Source organism: Phascolarctos cinereus, unplaced genomic scaffold (assembly GCF_003287225.1).
Source record: "Phascolarctos cinereus isolate Bilbo 61053 unplaced genomic scaffold, phaCin_HiC Scaffold_1;HRSCAF=81, whole genome shotgun sequence".
NCBI lineage: Eukaryota > Metazoa > Chordata > Mammalia > Diprotodontia > Phascolarctidae > Phascolarctos > Phascolarctos cinereus.
This window is the reverse complement of record NW_027555514.1, coordinates 273,068,828-273,080,915: the sequence shown is the minus strand read 5'-3', so window position 1 is coordinate 273,080,915 and position 12,088 is coordinate 273,068,828. Positions and strand designations below refer to the sequence as shown.

General features: G+C 41.2%; 1 protein-coding gene across 2 annotated transcripts in view; it reads left to right on the top strand.

The window, feature by feature from the left end:
• The window catches only part of NT5DC3 (5'-nucleotidase domain containing 3), a 78,060-nt gene that overhangs the window by 5,986 nt on the left and 59,986 nt on the right, over window positions 1-12,088 (top strand). The window contains exon 1 of one of the 2 annotated variants that reach the window (XM_078146875.1): window positions 6,488-6,573. The exons of the other annotated variant lie outside the window; for it this stretch is intronic. The gene's annotated coding sequence lies outside the window, so the exon portion shown is untranslated. Of the gene's footprint in view, window positions 1-6,487; window positions 6,574-12,088 lie in introns of those variants that run through there. 2 annotated transcript variants of the gene reach the window in all.

Sequence of the window (12,088 nt, the reverse complement as noted above, 5' to 3'; positions counted from 1 at the left end):
GACGGTTTGGATTTTTTTGTTTATGTAAAATTTAACGTGTGAGTTCTAGCATTCCCCAAATGTCTGTGTTGTCTTCTGACTTTCCTTTGGTTTTCTAATTAAAAAAAATTACATTTTCTTTTATTCTGAACTTAAAAACAACAAAAAAAGCGAGAGATCATTTCAATATATCCATGACACAAAGATGATTACTTATGAAACTGTAAGTCTCTATTGCTTACTGTTTACTTTAAAAAAATGTTTCACAAGCTACTTTCAAAGATGTCCTACTTGTCTGTGCCCCTTTCTTCTATGCTCTTTCGTGTATTTAAGAAAATATTTCAGTGACCTTCTTTTCTTTTTGTCCAGGGTTACACAGCTAGAAAATGTATGAGGCTGGATTTGAATTCAGGTTGTCTGACATCAAGTCCAAGTGGTCTATCCATTATAATACCTAGGTTGTGTATTTTTAAAAAGAGGCTAAATGACCTTCATTATTGCCAATCCTCTTTTCTTCTCCCTGCCCCTATTAAAAACAGAAAAGATATGCCATTTGTAACAAGTAAGTATGTATAATAAAACAGAACAAATCCACATGTTGTCCATGTCCAGAGATGTATGTCTTCTTCTGCACCTTGAGTCCATCATTTTTCTGTCAGCAAGTAAGTTATGTGCTTCCCCAGAGGCCTTCTGGAGACATGGTTGGTCATTTTGATCAGAGTTGTTAAGTCTTTCAAAATTGTTTTTCTTTTCTTTTTAGAAGTGATTGGGGGTTAAGTGACTTACCCAGAGTCACACAGCTAGAAAGGCTCTGACGCTGGATTTGAACTTGGGTCCTCCTGACTCCAGGGCTAGTGCTCTATTCACCGTGCCACCTAGCAGCTCCTCAAAATAATTTTTCTTTATGTTGTTCTGGTCCTTGTGTAAACTATTCTTCTGATTCTACTTACCTTACTGCATTAATTCCTACCACCCGGGATTCTCTGAAATTGTCACTTTCATAATTTCTTACAAAGCAATAATATTCCATTATATTCATGTACTACAGTTTGTTCAGCTGTTCCCCATTTGCTGGGCACCCCCTGAGATTTAGGTTGTTGAGTTTTTCAATCCTCTTCCTGGAAGACCAGAAAGTTTTATTTTTCTTTTGATTATTTCCTCCCCATTATTATTCTCTTTTAGGGACAGCTAGGTGGCACAGTGGATAAACCATCAGCCCTGGAGATAGGACGACCTGAGTTCAGATCCAGTCTCACACACTCACTTGCTGTGTGACCCAGAGCAAGTCACTTAACCCTGTTTGCCTTAGTTTCCTCATCTGTCAAATGAACTAGAGAAGGAAGTGGTAAATCGTTCCAGTATCTTTGCCAAGAAAACCCTAAATGGGACCACAAAATGTTAGACACGATTAACAGCTGCAAAAATTCTCCTTTTTAACTAACTCTCCTCCCAGCTTGACTTGTTTCCTTTTTCACTGTGATATATTTCCACACCAAACTGATGTGTGTGTGTATGTATGTGTTCAACTCTTCCTTGACCAGTTTAGATAAGATGAAGATTCAGCTGATGCCCAATCCCCCAAAATCCTCATTTAATTCTCTCCTAATTATGAGACATTTCAGGTTCTACCCTTTTCTTCCTCCTTTTCTGTATTACTATGTTTCTTTTACCCTCTGTTCTCTTTCCCTTCTCAAAACTCAGAACTTGTAGGTCCTCAGATATTTTTATTTAACTCTCAAAAAATCAAGACATTATGGTTCTGAAGAGATACTTATTTCTTCTGCATTATAATGTTTGCATGGCATCGTCATTCATCTCCTTTCAGTTGCTTAAATAAATTTACTTTTGGAATTTCCTACTCATCAACTGTGAATGACCGCGTTATTTTCAGCAATGTGATGATCTAAGACAATTCTGAAAACTCTTGATGAAAAATGCTATCCACCTCCAGAGAAAGAACTGATGGAGTCTGAGTGCCGATCAAAGCAGACTTTTTAAAAACTTTCTTTTTCTATTTTTTTCTTTGAGGGGGTGTGGGTGGTGGGTCTGTGTTTTCTTTCACAACATGACTCATATGGAAATATATGTATAACCTATATCAAATTACTTGTTTTCTTAATGAGAGGCGAAGAGAAGGAGGGTAGGAGAGAATTTGGTACTCAAAAATTTAAAAAATGAATGTTAAAAATTGTTTTTACATGTAATTAGAAAAAAGATACATGTAGGAGCCATAAAAAAAAAAGAAATTTCCTGCTTAGCTCTGGCTTTTTTGTCAGATATAGTTGAAAGACCTCTGTACCAATAGAGGTCCATTCTTTCCCCCATAGGACTATACTCAGCATTGTAGGGTAAGTTATGCTGTTTTGTAAGCTTGTATCTTTTGCTTTTTAGAAGAGTGTATTCCAAACTCTTGTTTTGCTTATGGAAGAAGATTCTAGGTCTTGTGTGATCCTGACTGTTGTTCCCTGGTAGTTGAACCACTTCTTTCTGCATGCTGGCAGTAATTTTTTCTTTGATACGGAACTGTGGATTTAGGCTATAATATTTCTGGGACTTTTTATTTGGGATTTCTTTCAGGATGTGATTGGTGGGATTCTTTCTATTTTTACTTTACCCTCTGTTTTCAATAAGTATTGGCATTTTTCATTTGTAATTTCTTGAGTACACCGATTCTTTTTTTGGGGGGGGCATTTGGGGTTAAGTGACTTGTCCAGGGTCACATAGTAAGAGTCAAGTATTTGGTCTGAAGTTGGATTTGAACTCAGGTCTTCCTGACTTCAGGGCTGGTGCTCTATCCACTGTGCCACCTAACTGCTCCAAGTCCACCTGTTTTCCAGGTTGGTTATTTGCAATATCAGATATTTTTCATTTTCTTCAGTCTTTCAGTCTTTCGATTTTGTTTTAGTATTTCCTGTCTGATGTATTCACTGATTTCTGTTTGGCTTATTCTGATTTTTAGGGAGTCCATTACTTGGGCAAAGTTTACTCCTTTCTGTTAGAAGCAACTTTTTCAGCTCCTAAGTCTTCGCTTCAGAGCACTCATCTTTTGATCCATTTCTTCTAGGGATTGATGCAGTTCTTGTGGAATAAATTATTTGTTTGGGTCTCTGCTTGAAGTTATGGCATCACTCTCTCTTAGATTGGAATTTTTGGTATGTCTATATCTCCAATAATTCTTTTATAGTGGTGGGAGTTTTCTTCTCTTTGTTTGTGTCCTCAGTTTTAGTTCCTGACCTGGGGCTTTGTGCCAGGACCAGATTCCACTCTGTGCTGGGCTTTTGGGTGGGCTGGACAGCCCTGCCTGGTCTTATTCCAGGCTCACTTGGGTTCACTGGCAGATTTCTGCCTCCTGGGTCTTTGCGGTTCAGAGAGCTGGATCTTTAGGACCCTCTACGGTATATCAGGATGGAGTGTCAGGGACTTTGGAAACCTGGGGTGCTTCTACACTTGCCACCTGCTTTCAGGATTCCAGGGAAATGTCAGTGAAAACAGAGTCAGAAGACGGAGTGTCTTGTGGAAGGAGACCCGTGTCATTGAATTGTGGAGTATGTGTCAGGGAAGGAGTAAGATAGAACAAGTGCTGGAAAATTAGGAAGAGCTAGGCTACAGATGGCATTAAAAGCTAGTTAGAAGATTCCATATTTGTTCTTAGAGGTAACAAAGAGCTACAGAAGTTGACTGATTTGGGGGGGAGTGGATTGTGACTTGGTCAGACCCGTCTGGAGGAAGAGGAAAGACTGTAATAGGGAGAAACCAGAGGTTCAAGTGAGATAACATAGGCTAAGCACTTTGCAAACTTGCAGAAATATACCGTAGAAATGGGCAATTATTGTGGACGTGAATGCTGAAAATGAAAAATAAACAAACAAAGAAATAAATAAATAAAAAGAAACGAGCAATTATTATAGTGGAAATGTGCTTTTATGGTGTGTTGCTAAGCTGGCTGAAATAACAGCCCATAACTGCCTTCTCACCACATAATGATATTATATTGCATACAAAAGGGCATCTGAAGATCAATGGTCCAGGAGATTTCCTTCTCTATCTCTCTTGCAAGGCAGATGCCCGACCCAGCCTTAGGTGTGGCTGTTGGCCTGAGGGCCACAGGCCAAGAAAGTCTGAGAGTTTAGCCTGAAAGAGACTGGAGGCTTAAACAAATATTCAAGAATTTGCTCTAAGCCCTCAGCTGATAAACATTTTAGAATATGCGAATTCCTTTTAAAATTTGGTGATCCATTTGTTTTTACTTCTGCCTTCATTTCCAAATCTCCCTCTCTCCTTTCCCTCCCCAGAGAGCTCTCTCCTCTCACAAAGAATGGACAAGAAAATATATATGTGTGTGTGTGTGTGTGTGTGTGTGTGTGTGTGTGTGTGTGTGTGTGTGTGTGTGTGAAAGAGTTCAGCAAAACTAACCACACATGGGGCAGGTAGGTGGTGCAGTGTATAGAGCACCAGCCCTGAATTCAGGAGCACCTGAGTTCAAATCCGGCCTTAGACACAACAGTTACTAGCTGTGACACCCTGGGCAAGTCACTTAACCCCATTGCCTAGCCAAAAAAAACCCCAACAAGAACAACAACAAAACTAACCACTCATCAACTGAGTCTGACAGTATATGCAGTGTTCCACATCTATAGTCCTCACCATCCCCCAAAAAAGAGATGGGAATGCATTTTATCTACTCTCTGGGATCAAACATAGTCATTAAAATGACAGCTAAACACAGTATTCATGAGCTGTCATGGTGAGATAGCAGAGTATCAATAGCATATATGTAGCAACACTGTAGGTACATTGTGTTTGTTGTTTTTTTTTCCTTAGGGGTTAAATGACTTGCTCAGGATCACACAGCTAGTAAGAATTATATGTCTGAGTCTGGATTTGAACTCGGGTCCTCCTGACTCCAGAGCCGGTGCTCTATCCACTGTGCCACTACGTATATTGTTTTCCATTATTGCCCCAGTTTTACAGATGAGGAAACTGAGACTCAGACTGATGAAGTGACTTGCTCAGGGCCACTCAGCTGATAAGTGTCTAATGGGAAATTAGAACCTAGTTCTGTCTGATTCTGGTTTTGTCTATCACCCTACCATCTAACTCTCTCTCTCTCTCTTTTTTAAGGCAGTTGGGGTTAAGTGACTTGGCCAGGGTCACACAGCTAGTAAGGGTCAAGTGTTTGGTCTGAGACCGGATTTGAACTCAGGTCCTCCTGACTTCAGGGCCGGTGCTCTAACCACTGCGCCACCTACCTGCCCCCACCCTACCGCATCTCTCCATTGCTGTTGTTATTTGTGCTTTGTCCTCAGAGAGGACCATGACGTCAGGAAGATGAGTGATCCCCTTCCAGAAGGACCTTGTGATCTTGTGGTGGAGACAAGATCCATAAAGCAGTTAATGGATAACACAATATGACCCATGTAACAGCCATGGTTTCTGGTAGAATCAAGCTACTAAATTGTATGGTCAGCTAGAACTGAATGGTGGAGAATGAGGAAGTAGGATCCTAGAGATGGGAGGGTCTTTACAGACTGTCTGACTCTTGGTAAGCCCATTTAGGATTTTCTTGGCTAAGATACTGGAGTAGTTCGCCATTTCCCTTTCCAGCTCCTTTTACAGATGGGGAAACTGAGGCAGACAGGGCTAAGTGACTTGCCTAGGGTCACACAGGTAGTAAGTATCTGAGGTTCAATTTGAACTCAAGTCCTCCTGACTCCCCAGATGGTGTCACGGAAAGCCAGACATGGTTGAAAATCACCAAACAGCAGCAGCAGAACCTCCTGATTCCATGGCTGGTGCTCCATCCGCTGCGCCATGTGGCTGCCCCAGCGTGAGGCAGCACAGTGCAGTGGAAAGAACGCTGGACTTCGAGTCGGGGGAATGGAATTAAAATCCTGACTTTGTTATTTCCTACCTATGTGACCTTGGCCAAGACACTTTCCCCTTTTGGAGACTCAGTTTCCTCATCTGTAAAATAAGGAGAGGGTGGGGTTTAGACGCGATGATTTCTAGGGTCATTCCCAGCTCAAAATGTGCCATCATCCTATCCTGATTTATCAGGAAGACCCCTGGTCAATAAATCTGAACATGAATAAGATGCTAAATGAATGGCACATTTCTCTAAACTTACCTAATTTTAAAAGCAGAAGGGAACTTGCAGAACTTGTAATCCAGTTCACTTATTTTATATGAAGAAGCAGTCCCAGGACCACGCAGTTCCCAAGTGACATTTAATCTATAAGCATTTATTAAGTACCTGCTGTATGCCAGGTGCTGGGCTAAGCGCAGAACTGGTGGTTGAACTTAGGGCTTCCTTTCTTGGACAGAAACTTCTTATTTGATTTTTTTTGCCCTGTTATCCAGTGTTGCCAAGGGCCACATGATCTGTTTTTCTGTCTTTTAAGAGGGTGTGATGCTTCTAAGGGGAGGACCCAGCTTGTACTAAAATGAACCAATCCCCTGAATCAGTCTTGGACGTAGGCCAGCAATGCTGATGACTCAGTCTGGTTTCTGCTGCCGTTGAGGTGCAGGAATGCCTTGTGTTGAGCATATGAGGACACAGATGGTTCCTATGGACCCTCCAAGTAGCAGCATAAGGTCAGGAAATGTGGAGTTGATTCATGCTTTGCTTTGTCTTAAAAGGTCAAATGGATGCATTGAAGTGGGAGGAGATGCCCTAAAGAGAGAATGAGGAAATAGTTGTGGCCTTCGACTGGGAAGAAGGTCGTCTTTACTTTCAAAAGCTTCCTTCTTCTTTAGGCCTGCTGGGTTCATAAAATCCTGTGGCCTATGGTGGTCATTGGATGTGAAAGAATGAATACCAGAATAATGAGAAAAGACTGGCTATCTAAGTTTCTTTTGTGCTTTTAAAGCTTGGTCAGCCCATCAGCTAATCAACAAATATTTATTAAGCACCGCTTCATCAAAAACCCTATGGTAAATCTCTGTGGTTGTTCAGCCTCTGTAGGCTTCAGTTTTCTCATTTGAAGAATGAGAGCTTTCTGGACTGGGCCTGACCCAGTCTGGTCTGCTAGCTTATGTTTGATATTGGAATGAAATGAGACAGTCATCCAACCCTTAACAAAAGGAGATTTCCTCAGCCGTAGGAAGGGAAAAATTGTTTGACTGTGTTGCTGTTGAGGGTGCCGCCATCTTCCCAGTTACCATGGTTCACAGCCCCTAGTGTTATCCTCAACTCTCCCCTTGTACTTACTCCCTTATCTGATCTGTCACTGAGTCTTGTTGTTTCTCCCTGCATCATTCCCCTTTTCTCCATTTTACACAGCTGCCACCCTGTGTAGATTTTCATCATCTCACACCAGGACCATCGCACTCAGTAGCCAAAGTGATCTTCCTAAAATATAGGTCTGACCATGTCACGGACCCCTTCCTTTGCTCCCATTCTCTACTCAGGAAACTTCAATTCATATAATTTATATCGAATACAAAATTATCTATTTTGCTTTTAAAAGCCCCTCATGGTTGAGCACGTTGGTGATGTATGACTCTAGTTTCTGCTGTCAGGAATGTTGAGGCTTGTAGATTACTTGAACTCAGGAGTTCTGAGCTGCAATAGGTCTAGAGGTGACTGGGTATCCTCACCAAGCCCTGTACTGATATGGTAAGAGCAGGGAGAAGAGGGAGCTAGTGTGTGGCAAGTGTGGCTAGTGTGGCAAACTAGCCAAGGTCAGAAACAGAGAAGGTCCAGGCTTCCATGGTGGTCAGCAGGGAGATTGTGCCCATAAATTAATATTTAATAGGGAGAGCCAATCTCAGTGAATGAATGCATGAATGATCCTATGAAGAATACATATCTTTGTACATACGGGTCCTTTTCCTCCTCCTTGGATCTCTGAAATTAGCAGCCTAATGGTCACAGCCAGTCTCTTCATTCTAGGTACAGTGACTTGCCTAGAGGAAAATACAGATTTAGAACTGGGAAGGGCGTTGGAGGTTGTTCTGGATTACGCCTGACTCTGGCCAGTCCCCAAGTAGTCCAGGTTTGATATCGGAACAAAATGGGACAAGCATAAGTCATTCAATGGTTATAACCAAAAGATTTGCGTAGCTTTAGAAGGAGAAGGATATTCCAAGTAATCTTGGCTTAGACGTAATTTGTTCTGGCCCTAACTTGGTTCTCTTCTTTTTTTGGATGATGATGGTGGTGGTGAACCATATCTCTAGATAAGTTCAGGATAGACATTGAGGACACCTTGAGTTTATTTAGCTGAGCAAAGCTCCCTTACTTGCTTTGCCCATTGGGATCCACCAGCCCAACCTGTCTTGGCCCTCCTCAGGTCCTCATCATTGTTCAGTATTTAGCTGATGAAGAAAGTGAAGTCAGCAGTATGAATCCTTAGTCCTCTGAGCCAACCAGGTTTCAAGGAATGTCCCAATACTTTATTTACTTTTATTCATTTATTTGTTCATTTATTCATTCATTTATCTATATTTTAAAATTTTTATTCATGCTTTTGGTCATTTATCCCATTGTTAGACTTGGGGAGGGGAAGATAAGAATCACTACCTTTAAAAAAACCAAACTTAACCTAACCTGTTTCAGGGGTACCCCAGAGGTCATCCTGCCCAGTGGCACCAGGTCAAGTGGACCAGGGATTTGAGCTCAGGTCCTTTGATGCCAAATCCAGGGCTTTTCCTGTTAACGCCACATTCACATTTAGCTAGTCCCAAAGCATTCCTCCCAATAGCCCTAGCTTTCATCCTGTAGGGAGCAGAAAGCTTTGGAAAATGTCTAAGTGATATAACAAATACCTTAGGCCAAGGTCAGTGTGATTGCAATTTGTCATGCCATGTCTTGTATATACTTCCGTTTCTCAAATGTGAAGTTGGCTATGTTTTTACCATTCTATTTTAGAGATAAGGAAAGTCAGCTTCTGAGGAGTTAAGTAACTTGTTCACAAATAGCTATGATTCATAACGACTTATTTCTATAGGATTTATGTAGGACCTACTCTGGCTCTGTGGGATAGATAGTGCAAGTATTAGGATTCCCATTTGACAGATGGGAAAACTGAGACTCAGTGAAAGTAAAGGATTTAGCCAAGATCATATAACTAGCCTTAGACCCATGAATGGAACCCAGGTCTTCTGACTTTCAGACTTGTGTGCTTTCTACTACACAGTTTAGGTAGAGAGGACTTAATTTCAAAATCTGTTAGTTTTCAACTCTTATTTCAAATACTTTACTGGAAAGATTATTTTCATATGGAGAATATGTTGTACTGGTCTCCACAAAACATTTTAGGAGTTTTGTACATAATTCATCCTGCTTTGGCTCCGACAGAAATGGCTAGGATAAAAGACTTTCCACGCTGGTACCTGTTGTGTATGTACACACAGAAGTCCAGAATGTGAGTAGTCAAAGAGATCTCAGTGGCCATCTTGTCCCACCCACACCTAAAAGGGATCCTGACAAACGGACTTCCAGGCTCTGCTGGAAGACTCCAAGGATCTGTGGCCTTTGGAGGTAGCCTGTTCCATTGTTCAACCCTTTTAGTTGTTTTGTTTTTGTTGCTCAGTCGTTTCAGTCATGTCTATCTCTCCATGACCCCATTTGGGGTTTTCTTGGCAAAGATACTGGAGGGGTTCGCCATTTCCTTCTGCAGCTTATTTTACAGATGAGAAAACGGAGGCAAGCAGAGTTAAGTGACTTGCCCAGGGCCACACAGCTAGTAAGTGTCTGAGGCTAAATTGGAATCCAGATCTTCCTGACTTCCTGCTCTGTGCACTATGGTGCCACCTAGCTGCATTTTGGTTCTTATGGGAACTTAAATTTGATCGTTATCATTTCCACCCATTGTTTCTAGTTTTCCTGTCGGGATCCTACAGAAGATGTCTTGTCCCTTCTCCACATGTTTGAAAACAGCTTTTATGTCTCTCCTGAGTCTTCTGCCTCAACATGCCTGATTCCTTCAAATGATATCCATATCACATGGCCTCAAGGCTCTTCCCCATTCTTTCTGCCCTCCTTTCCAGTTTATTAATCCAATTAATTATTAATTATGAATTATTAATGTTTTTAAACGATAGGGATGCCCAGAATAAAACACTATGTTCTAGGTGGGATCTGACCTCCTTGGGGCAGAGTAGAGCAGGATTGTTATCTCCTTATTGCCAGAACCTGTCTTTTTTTTTTTTTTGCTAGGCAGTGGGATTAAGTGACTTGTCCACAGTTACACAGTTAGTTAAGTATTAAGTGTCTGAGATAGGATTTGAACTCAGGTCCTCCTGACACCAAGGCCGGAAATCTATCCACTGCGGCACCTAGCTGCCCCAGAACCTGTCCTCTTCCTGTAGTTTTCTTGGCTACCGCCATGACTCAACGTGAGTTTGCATTCCACTAAATCTCCTAGCTCTTCCTCAGACAGATTGCTGCCTATCCATGCCTCTTCCATCTTGTTCTTATGAAACTGATTTTTTTAAGTGCAAGATTTTACATTTATCCTGATTGAATTTCATTTTCAAGTCCCATTCTGTGTCATCCAGTGTGTTGATCAGCTGTCCCAGCTTAATGTCCTCTTCAAATTTGATGAACATGCCATTTCTGCTAAAAATATTAAATGACACAAATCCATCACTAGGGTACTCTGCTACAGACCTTCTGTCGTGTTGACAGTGAACTCCTGGCAGCCACTTCTGAAGCCAGCCAGTTGGGTTATTGTTTGGTCCACATCTCCCCATATTCTCCATGAGAAGAATATGAGATACTTTACCAAACACTCTGGTAAAATCTAGGCAGACTAGGCCCGCAGCATTCACCTCATCTACCAGTATATAATGCTGCCCAAAGGAAATGCAGTGAATCTGGTCCTACTTGTTCGTGATGAAACCATGCTAGTTTTTTGGTAACCATTGCTTCCCTTTCTAGATATATTCCTAATACAGTCTTGAAATAGTAACAGCTAGTGTTTATATTGCACTATAAAGTTTGAAACTAAGGCAGGCAGAGACTAAGTGACTTGGTCAGGTCACAGAGCTAGTAAGTATCTGAGGATGAATTTGACTCTAGGTCCAGCGCTGTGTGCACTGTGGTTGCCACCTAGCTGCTGCTAAGGTGAGATCAATGCCAGAACTCATAAAGATCTTCAGATTAAAGCCATGACAAAGAATCCAACTCATATAACTTGCTTTTGCCAAACTGAGATAAATGACTGAGAATCTCACCCAAATCAGACGTCTCACTGGCTCACCCAAAGAACATTAATGATTTCATTATTGACTACTCCCCTCCTCCCTTTTGATTTGGAGCGAATGATTGAGAAGAAGAGGTGCTGTAATCCTTCCATCTCGTTACAGTTGACCAAGGCCTGGATTTGGAGTGAGAAGGCCTGCGTTCGAATCTTGACTTATCCACTGACAACTTTTGTGACCGTGGGCGGGTTATCTCTCTGATATTCAGTAGGAAGGATGATCTCAAAACCATACAGAGATTGAGTCTATTTTAGAAGGAGAAAAATAATCTTATTTTCCCTTTGTTCCTATAAATTTCCTAAGGCTTTTTTAAAAAATCTACTAGGCTGAACAGAAAATGAACTGTATTTTTCTCCATGCTGCTTCCTTATGTGTGTGTCATGTTAGCGATAGACGTCAGACAGATGATGGCTGTATGGTTTTCTTGTGTGATGGGAAAGAACATTACATCTTATTCCCATCAGACTGAAAAGAGGATTTCTTGTCATTCAGCTTTGGGTGTGGTGATCTATTAAGATGGCTAACATTTCTCATTGAGAAAATTTATTTTTTAAGGCAGAACAAACTTTTGAACTAGTTTTCTTTTTTTAAAATAAACAAATGTAGCTTTTATTTAATACCTTTGCTTATAGTAAAAAAAATAGTAGTGAAGCAAAACAAAAAGTCATGCAACAGGAAGAAGGCAGCATTTAGAATGGAAAGATTTGGGGTTCAAATTCCGATTCTGTCATTTGCTACTTTTGTGGCCTTGGGTAAGTCACTGCACTTCAGTTGACCTCAGTGTCCTCATCTCTGACGTGACAGGGTTGGACTCTGACGTCTGTCCCAGCTCTAAATCACTGGTGCTATTTCTAGCAGAGAGTGCCTCATTCTGTCCTCGTAGCCCTTTATCTTTAGTCTT